Raw genomic sequence first — 8,396 nt, 5'->3', positions numbered from 1 at the left:
AGAACTCTCAAATAGAAGGCTTTCTTGAGGACGAGGGAATCAAGCATGAGTTCTCTTCTCCCTACACACCACAACAAAATGGTGTAGTGGAGAGGAAGAATAGAACTCTACTTGACATGGCGAGGACCATGCTTGATGAGTACAAGACTTCGGACTGGTTTTGGGCGGAAGCAATCAACACCGCTTGCTACGCCATCAACCGACTCTACCTTCACCGAATTCTCAAGAAGACATCTTATGAACTCCTCACCGGTAAAAAGCCCAATGTTTCATATTTTAGAGTCTTTGGTAGCAAATGTTTTATTCTTGTTAAAAGAGGTAGAAAATCTAAATTTGCTCCTAAGGTTGTAGAAGGCTTTCTACTTGGTTATGATACAAACACAAGGGCATATAGGGTCTTTAACAAGTCCACTGGACTAGTTGAAGTCTCTTGTGACATTGTGTTTGATGAGACTAACGGCTCTCAAGTAGAGCAAGTTGAACTTGATGAGCTAGATGATGAAGAAGCTCCATGCGTCGCACTAAGGAACATGTCCATTGGGGATGTGTGTCCTAAGGAATCCGAAGAGCCCACACAAGCACAAGATCAACCGTCATCTTCCATGCAAGGATCTCCACCAACACAAGATGAGGAACAGGCTCAAGATAATGATGAAGATCAAGACAATGCGCCACCTCAAGAGGAGGACAATGATCAAGGGGGAGATGCCAATGATCAAGACAAGGAAGATGATCAGGGTCAAAGACCGCCTCACCCAAGAGTCCACCAAGAGATACAACAAGATCACCCCATGAACTCCATCCTAGGCGATATTCATAAGGGGGTAACCACTCGATCTTGTGTTGCTCATTTTTGTGAACATTACTCCTTTGTGTCTTCTATTGAGCCATACAGGGTGGAAGACGCATTAAGGGATTCGGATTGGGTATTGGCAATGCAAGAGGAACTCAACAACTTCACGAGGAATGAGGTATGGCATCTTGTTCCACGTTCTAATCAAAATGTTGTAGGAACCAAGTGGGTCTTCCGCAACAAGCAAGATGAGCATTTTGTGGTGACAAGGAACAAAGCTCGACTTGTGGCAAAGGGATATTCACAAGTCGAAGGCTTGGATTTCGGTGAAACCTATGCACCCGTAGCTAGGCTTGAGTCAATTCATATATTACTTGCCTATGCTACTTACCATGGCTTTAAGCTCTATCAAATGGACGTGAAAAGTGTCTTCCTCAATGGACCAATCAAGGAAGAGGTCTATGTTGAGCAACCTCCCAACTTTGAAGATAGTGAGTACCCTAACCATGTGTATAAACTCTCTAAGGCGCTTTATGGGCTCAAGCAAGCCCCAAGAGCATGGTATGAATGCCTAAGAGATTTTCTTATCACTAATGGCTTCAAAGTCGGTAAAGCCGATCCTACACTCTTTACTAAAACTATTGCAAATGATTTGTTTGTGTGCCAAATTTATGTTGATGATATCATATTTGGGTCTACTAACAAATCTACTTGTGAAGAGTTTAGTAGGATAATGATTCAAAAATTCGAGATGTCTATGATGGGGGAGTTGAAGTATTTCTTAGGATTTCAAGTAAAACAACTCCAAGAGGGTACCTTCATTAGCCAAACGAAGTACACTCAAGATATACTCACCAAGTTTGGAATGAAGGATGCCAAGCCCATCAAGACACCCGTGGGAACCAATGGGCATCTCGACCTCGACACGGGAGGTAAATCCATAGATCAAAAGGTATATCGGTCGATGATAGGATCTTTACTCTATTTATGTGCATCTCGACCGGATATTATGCTTTCTGTATGCATGTGTGCAAGATTCCAAGCCGATCCTAAGGAAGTCCACCTTAGGGCCATGAAGAGAATCTTGAGATATTTAGTTCATACACCTAAGTTTGGTCTTTGGTACCCCAAGGGATCCATTTTTGATTTTAATAGGATATTCAGATGCTGATTGGGCAGAGTGTAAAATTGATAGAAAGAGAACATCAGGGACTTGTCAGTTCTTGGGAAGATCCCTGGTGTCTTGGGCTTCAAAGAAACAAAATTCAGTAGCTCTTTCTACCGCTGAAGCCGAGTACATTGCCGCAGGCCATTGTTGCGCGCAATTGCTTTGGATGAGGCAAACCCTTAGGGACTATGGCTACAAATTAACCAAAGTACATCTCCTATGTGATAATGAGAGTGAAATCCGCAAGGCGGATAATCCCGTTGAGCACAGCCGCACTAAGCACATAGCCATTCGGTATCACTTTTTGAGGGATCACCAACAAAGGGGGATATCGAGATTGCTTATGTAAGCACCAAAGAACAATTAGCTGATATCTTTACCAAACCACTAGATGAGAAAACCTTTACCAAACTTAGGAATGAGCTAAACATTCTTGATTCTCGGAATTTTGATTAATACTTTGCACACATAGCTCATTTATATCCCTCGATCATATCTCTTTCATGTGCTATGACTAATGTATTTTCAAGTGAATTTTTACTAAGTCATAGATTGAAAGGGAAATGGAGTCTTCGGTGAAGACAAGGCTTCCACTCCACTCTACCGGTATTATTTACCCTTCGCCGTCACTCCGCATCACTCTCCACTTTGGTATAATCTTCACTCATATTCATTTGTACCATTGGGAAAGTAAAAGGGCTCACAAAGTCTCCGTTTTTGGTGATTAATGCCAAAGGGGGAGAGAGTATTAGCCCAAAGCAAAAGGACCGCACCACCATGCCAATTTCAAAAATTTCGAAACAAAGTTTTTAATGTTTTCAATTGGTATTCCTCTAAGAAATTCTATCTCACTTGATATCTATATTTTAAAGAGGAGTTTTTCAAAATGGTATCTAAAATATTTGATCTTCTTTCAATTAATAAAACCCTCTTGAACACTAAGAGGAGAATTTCATTTAGGGGGAGTTTTGTTTAGTCAAAGGAAAAGCATTTGAAACAGGGGGAGAAAATTTCAAATCTTGAAAATGCTTCTCAAAATCTTATTCTTATACCTTTGACTACTTGCAAAAAGACTTTGAAAAGAATTTCCAAAAGAATTTGCAAAAAAACAAGAAAAATGTTAAATAAGAAGAAAACAATCCATGCATATCTTATGAAAGTTTAAATTGGTTCAATTCCAAGCAACCTTTGCACTTACCTTATGCAAACTAGTTTAATTCTGCACTTATATATTTGCTTTGGTTTGTGTTGGCATCAATCACCAAAAGGGGGAGATTGAAAAGGAAATAGGGTCAAACCTTTTCCTAAATAATTTTGGTGGTTGAATTGCCCAACATAAATAATTGGACTAACTAGTTTGCTCTAGATTATAAGTTCTACAGGTGCCAAAGGTTCAACACAAACCAATAAAAAGTCCAAGATAGGGTTCAAAAAGAAAGGAGCAAAACCAACCGAAGGCTGCCCTGGTCTGGCGCACCGGACAGTGTCTGGTGCACCAGGGAGATCAACTCTGAACTGCTCAGCTTCGGGTTTTTGGAGAGCCACTCCGCTATAATTCATCGGACTGTCCGGTGTTGCACCGGACTGTCTGATATGCCAGCGGAGCAACGGATACAATGCAACGGTCGACTCCAACGGAAACCTGAAAAGCGCTACAATGCGCGGACAGTTCGCGCAGAAGTCAGAGCAGCGCACCGGACAGTGAACAGTACCTGTCCGGTGCACCACCGGACTGTCCGGTGGCCCCATATGTCAGAGCTCCAACGGTCGAACCCTAACGATTGGGTGACGTGGCTGACACACCGGACAATGTCCGGTGGCGCACCGGACTGTCTGGTGTGCCCATCGACAGACAACCTCCCCAACGACCATTTTGGTGGGTGGGGCTATAAATACCCCCCAACCACCACACTTCAAGGCATCCAAGTTTTTAGCCATTGCATTCAATACAAGAGCTCTAGACTTCACTCCAAGACACAAAACAAAAGATCAAATTCTCTCCAAGTCCCAAACTCATTCCAAAGACTTAGTGACTTGTGAGAGAGAGACAATTGTGTTCATTTGAGTTCTTGTCGCTTGGATCGCTTTTCTTCTTCCTCTATTCTTGTTCTCAAGCAACTTGTAATCAAGCAAGACACACCAAGTTGTGGTGGTCCTTGTAAGGGGTCTAAGTGACCCGTTGATTAAGGAGAAAAGCTCACTCGGTCTAGGTGACCGTTTGAGAGAGGGAAAGGGTTGAAAGAGACCCGATCTTTGTGACCACCTCAATGGGGAGTAGGTTTGCAAGAACCGAACCTCGGTAAAACAAATCACCGTGTCACACTCTTCATTTGCTTGTGATTTGTTTTCGCCCTCTCTTTCGGACTCACTTTTATTTCTAACGCTAACCTGGCTTGTAGATTGTGCTTAAAGTTTGTAAATTTCAGATTTGCCTATTCACCCCCCTAGGCGACTTTCAGTGACTCTGCCAATGGGGTGGGTGTCAGCAGAAGTTCCTCCGAGCTATCCTCTAGGATGACTCCATGCTCCACTCGAATGCGAGGGAGGTCCACCAGAACTTCCTCTACTACCACTGGGTAGACAGGAATTTGCCGTGTCTTGAGAACAAGAATGGGGAAGAAGAAAGCGATCCAAGCGACAAGAACTCAAATGAACACGAAAATCTCTCTCTCACAAGTCACTAAGTGTTTGGAGTGGTTTTGGACTTTGGAGAGGATTTGATCTCTTGTTTGTGTCTTGGAGTGAAGTCTAGAGCTCTTGTATTGAATGCAATATGCTGGAAACTTGGATGCTTGAAGTGGTGGTGGTTGGGGGTATTTATAGCCCCAACCACCAAACCAACCGTTGAGGAGGCTGTCTGTCGATGGGCGCACCGGACACTATCCGGTGCGCCAGCCACGTCACCCAACCGTTTGGGTTCTGACGGTTTCGACCGTTGGAGCTCTGACAGCTTGGGGGCACCGGACAGTCCAGTGCCGCACCGGACAGGCACTGTTCGCTGTTCGGTGCGCCTTCTGGCACTGCACTAACTCTGCGCGAATTGCCCGCGCACTTTTCACGTTGAAGACGACCGTTGGAGTCGACCGTTGCGCTTCTGAGCCGTTGCTCCACAGGCACACCAGACAGTCCGGTGAATTATAGCGGAGCGGCTCTCCAGAAACCTGAAGGTGAAGAGTTCAGCCTGTACGGTCCCTGGGGCACCGTACAGTCCGGTGCGCCAGACCAGGGTTCTCTTCGGTTTCTTTTGCTCCTTTCTTTTGAACCCTAACTTAGATCTTTTTATTGGTTTGTGTTGAACCTTTAGCACCTGTAGAACATATAATCTAGAGCAAACTAGTTAGTCCAATTATTTGTGTTGGGCATTTCAACCACCAAAATCATTTAGGAAAAGGTTTGACCCTATTTCCCTTTCAATCTCCCCCTTTTTGGTGATTGATGCCAACACAAAGCAAAGCAAATATATAAGTGCAGAATTGAACTAGTTTGCCTAAGGTAAGTGCAAAGGTTGCTTGGAATTAAACCAATTTATACTTTCACTGGATATGCATGGATTGCTTTCTTTCTTTTAACATTTTGGACCACATTTGCACCACTTGTTTTGTTTTTGCAAATTCTTTTCAAAAATATTTTCAAAGTCTTTTGCAAATAGTTGAAGGTATATAAATAAGAGTGCGAGAAGAATTTTCAAGATTTGAAATTTTCTCCTCCTGTTTTTAATGCTTTTCCTTTGACTTAAACAAAACTCCCCCTAAATGAAATTCTCCTCTTAGTGTTCAAGATGGTTTTATCAATTGAAAGAAGATCAAATGTTTTAGATACCAATTTGAAAAATCCTAACCAATTGGAAAACATACCAATTTTGAAATATGTCTATTAAAACTTTTCATTATAAGATGTCAATTGAAAACTTCTTTAAAAACTTGAAATTGGTGGTGGTGCGGTCCTTTTGCTTTGGGCTATAATTCTCCCCCTTTGGCATTAATCGCCAAAAACGGAGTCTTTTAAGAGCCCTTTTTACTTTCTCCTCATTGGTACTAGTAATAAGAGTAAAGATTATACCAAAGTAGAGAGCGGTGCGGAGTGACGACGAAGGGTAAACAATACCGATAGAGTGGAGTGGAAGCCTTGTCTTCACCGAAGACTTCATTTCCCTTTCGATCTATGACTTAATAGAAATTCACTTTGAAAACTCATTAGTCATAGGCATAAAAGAGATATGATCAAAGGTACATAAATGAGCTATATGTGCAAAGTATTAATCAAAGTTCCGAGAATCAAGAATGTTTAGCTCATTCCTAAGTTTGGTAAATGTTTTCTCATCTAGTGGTTTGGTAAAGATATCGGCTAATTATTCTTTGGTGCTAACATAAGCAATCTCGAAATCCCCCCTTTGTTGGTGATCCCTCAAAAAGTGATACCGAATGGCTATGTGCTTAGTGCGGTTGTGTTCAACGGGATTATCCGCCATGCGGATTGCACTCTCATTATCACATAGGATAGGGACTTTGCTTAATTTGTAGCCATAGTCCCTAAGGGTTTGCCTCATCCAAAGCAAATGCGCGCAACAATGACCTATGGCAATATACTCGGCTTCGGCGGTAGAAAGGGCTACTGAGTTTTGTTTCTTTGAAGCCCAAGACACCAGGGATCTTCCCAGAAACTGACAAGTCTCTGATATGCTCTTCCTATCAATTTTACACCCTGCCCAATCGACATCTGAATATCCTATTAAATCAAAGGTGGATCCCTTGGGGTACCAAAGACCAAACTTAGGTGTATGAACTAAATATCTCAAGATTCGTTTCACGGCCCTAAGGTGAACTTCCTTAGGATTGGCTTGGAATCTTGCACACATGCATACGAAAAGCATAATATCCGGTCGAGATGCACATAAATAGAGTAGAGATCCTATCATCGACCGGTATACCTTTTGATCTACGGATTTACCTCCCGTGTCGAGGTCAAGATGCCCATTGGTTCCCATGGGTGTCTTGATGGGCTTGGCATCCTTCATTCCAAACTTGGTGAGTATGTCTTGAATGTACTTGGTTTGGCTGATGAAGGTGCCCTCTTGGAGTTGCTTCACTTGAAATCCTAGGAAATACTTCAACTCCCCATCATAGACATCTCGAATTTTTGAATCATTATCCTACTAAACTCTTCACAAGTAGATTTGTTAGTAGACCCAAATATGATATCATCAACGTAAATTTGGCATACAAACAAATCATTTGCAATGGTTTTAGTAAAGAGAGTAGGATCGGCTTTGCCGACTTTGAAGCCATTAGTGATAAGGAAATCTCTTAGGCATTCATACCATGCTCTTGGGGCTTGCTTGAGCCCATAAAGCGCCTTAGAGAGTTTGTAAACATGATTAGGGTACTCAATATCTTCAAAGCCGGGAGGTTGCTCAACATAGACCTCTTCTTTGATTGGTCCATTGAGGAAGGCACTTTTCACGTCCATTTGGTAAAGCTTAAAGCCATGGTAAGTAGTATAGGCAAGTAATATACGAATTGATTCAAGCCTAGCTACGGGTGCATAGGTTTCACCGAAATCAAAACCTTTGACTTGTGAATATCCCTTGGCCACAAGTCGGGCTTTGTTCCTTGTCACCACACCATGCTCATCTTGCTTGTTGCGGAATACCCACTTGGTTCCTACAACATTTTGGTTAGGACGTGGAACAAGATGCCATACCTCATTCCTCGTGAAGTTGTTGAGCTCCTCTTGCATTTCTAACACCCAATTCGAATCTCTTAATGCATCGTCCACCCTGCATGGCTCAATAGAAGACACAAAAGAGTAATGTTCAGAAAAAATGAGCGACACAAGATTGAGTGGTTACCCCCTTATGAATATCGCCAAGGATGGAGTTCACGGGGTTATCTCTTTGAATCGATTGACGGACTCTTGGGTGAGGCGGTCTTTGACCCTGTTCTTCTTGATCATCTTCCTTTTCTTGATCATTATCATCTCCCCCTTTACCATTGTCCTCCTCTTGAGGTGGCTCATCTTCTTGATCTTCTTCTTCATTATCTTGAGCCTGATCCTCATCTTGGGTTGGCGGAGATGCTTGCATGGAAGATGACGGTTGATCTTGTGCTTGTGGAGGCTCTTCGGATTCCTTAGGACACACATCCCCAATGGACATGTTCCTTAGCGTGACGCATGGAGCCTCTTCATCATCTAGCTCATCAAGATCAACTTGCTCTACTTGAGAGCCATTTGTCTCATCAAACACAATGTCACAAGAAACCTCAACTAGTCCAGTGGATTTGTTGAAGACTCTATATACCCTTGTGTTTGAGTCATAACCAAGTAAAAAGCCTTCTACAGCCTTAGGAGCAAATTTAGATTTTCTACCTCTTTTAACAAGAATAAATCATTTGCTACCAAAGACTCTAAAATATGAAACATTGGGGTTTTTACCGG

Source organism: Zea mays, chromosome 3, assembly GCF_902167145.1.
Source record: "Zea mays cultivar B73 chromosome 3, Zm-B73-REFERENCE-NAM-5.0, whole genome shotgun sequence".
Taxonomy (NCBI): Eukaryota; Viridiplantae; Streptophyta; class Magnoliopsida; order Poales; family Poaceae; genus Zea; species Zea mays.
Note: the sequence above shows the minus strand (reverse complement) of the source record.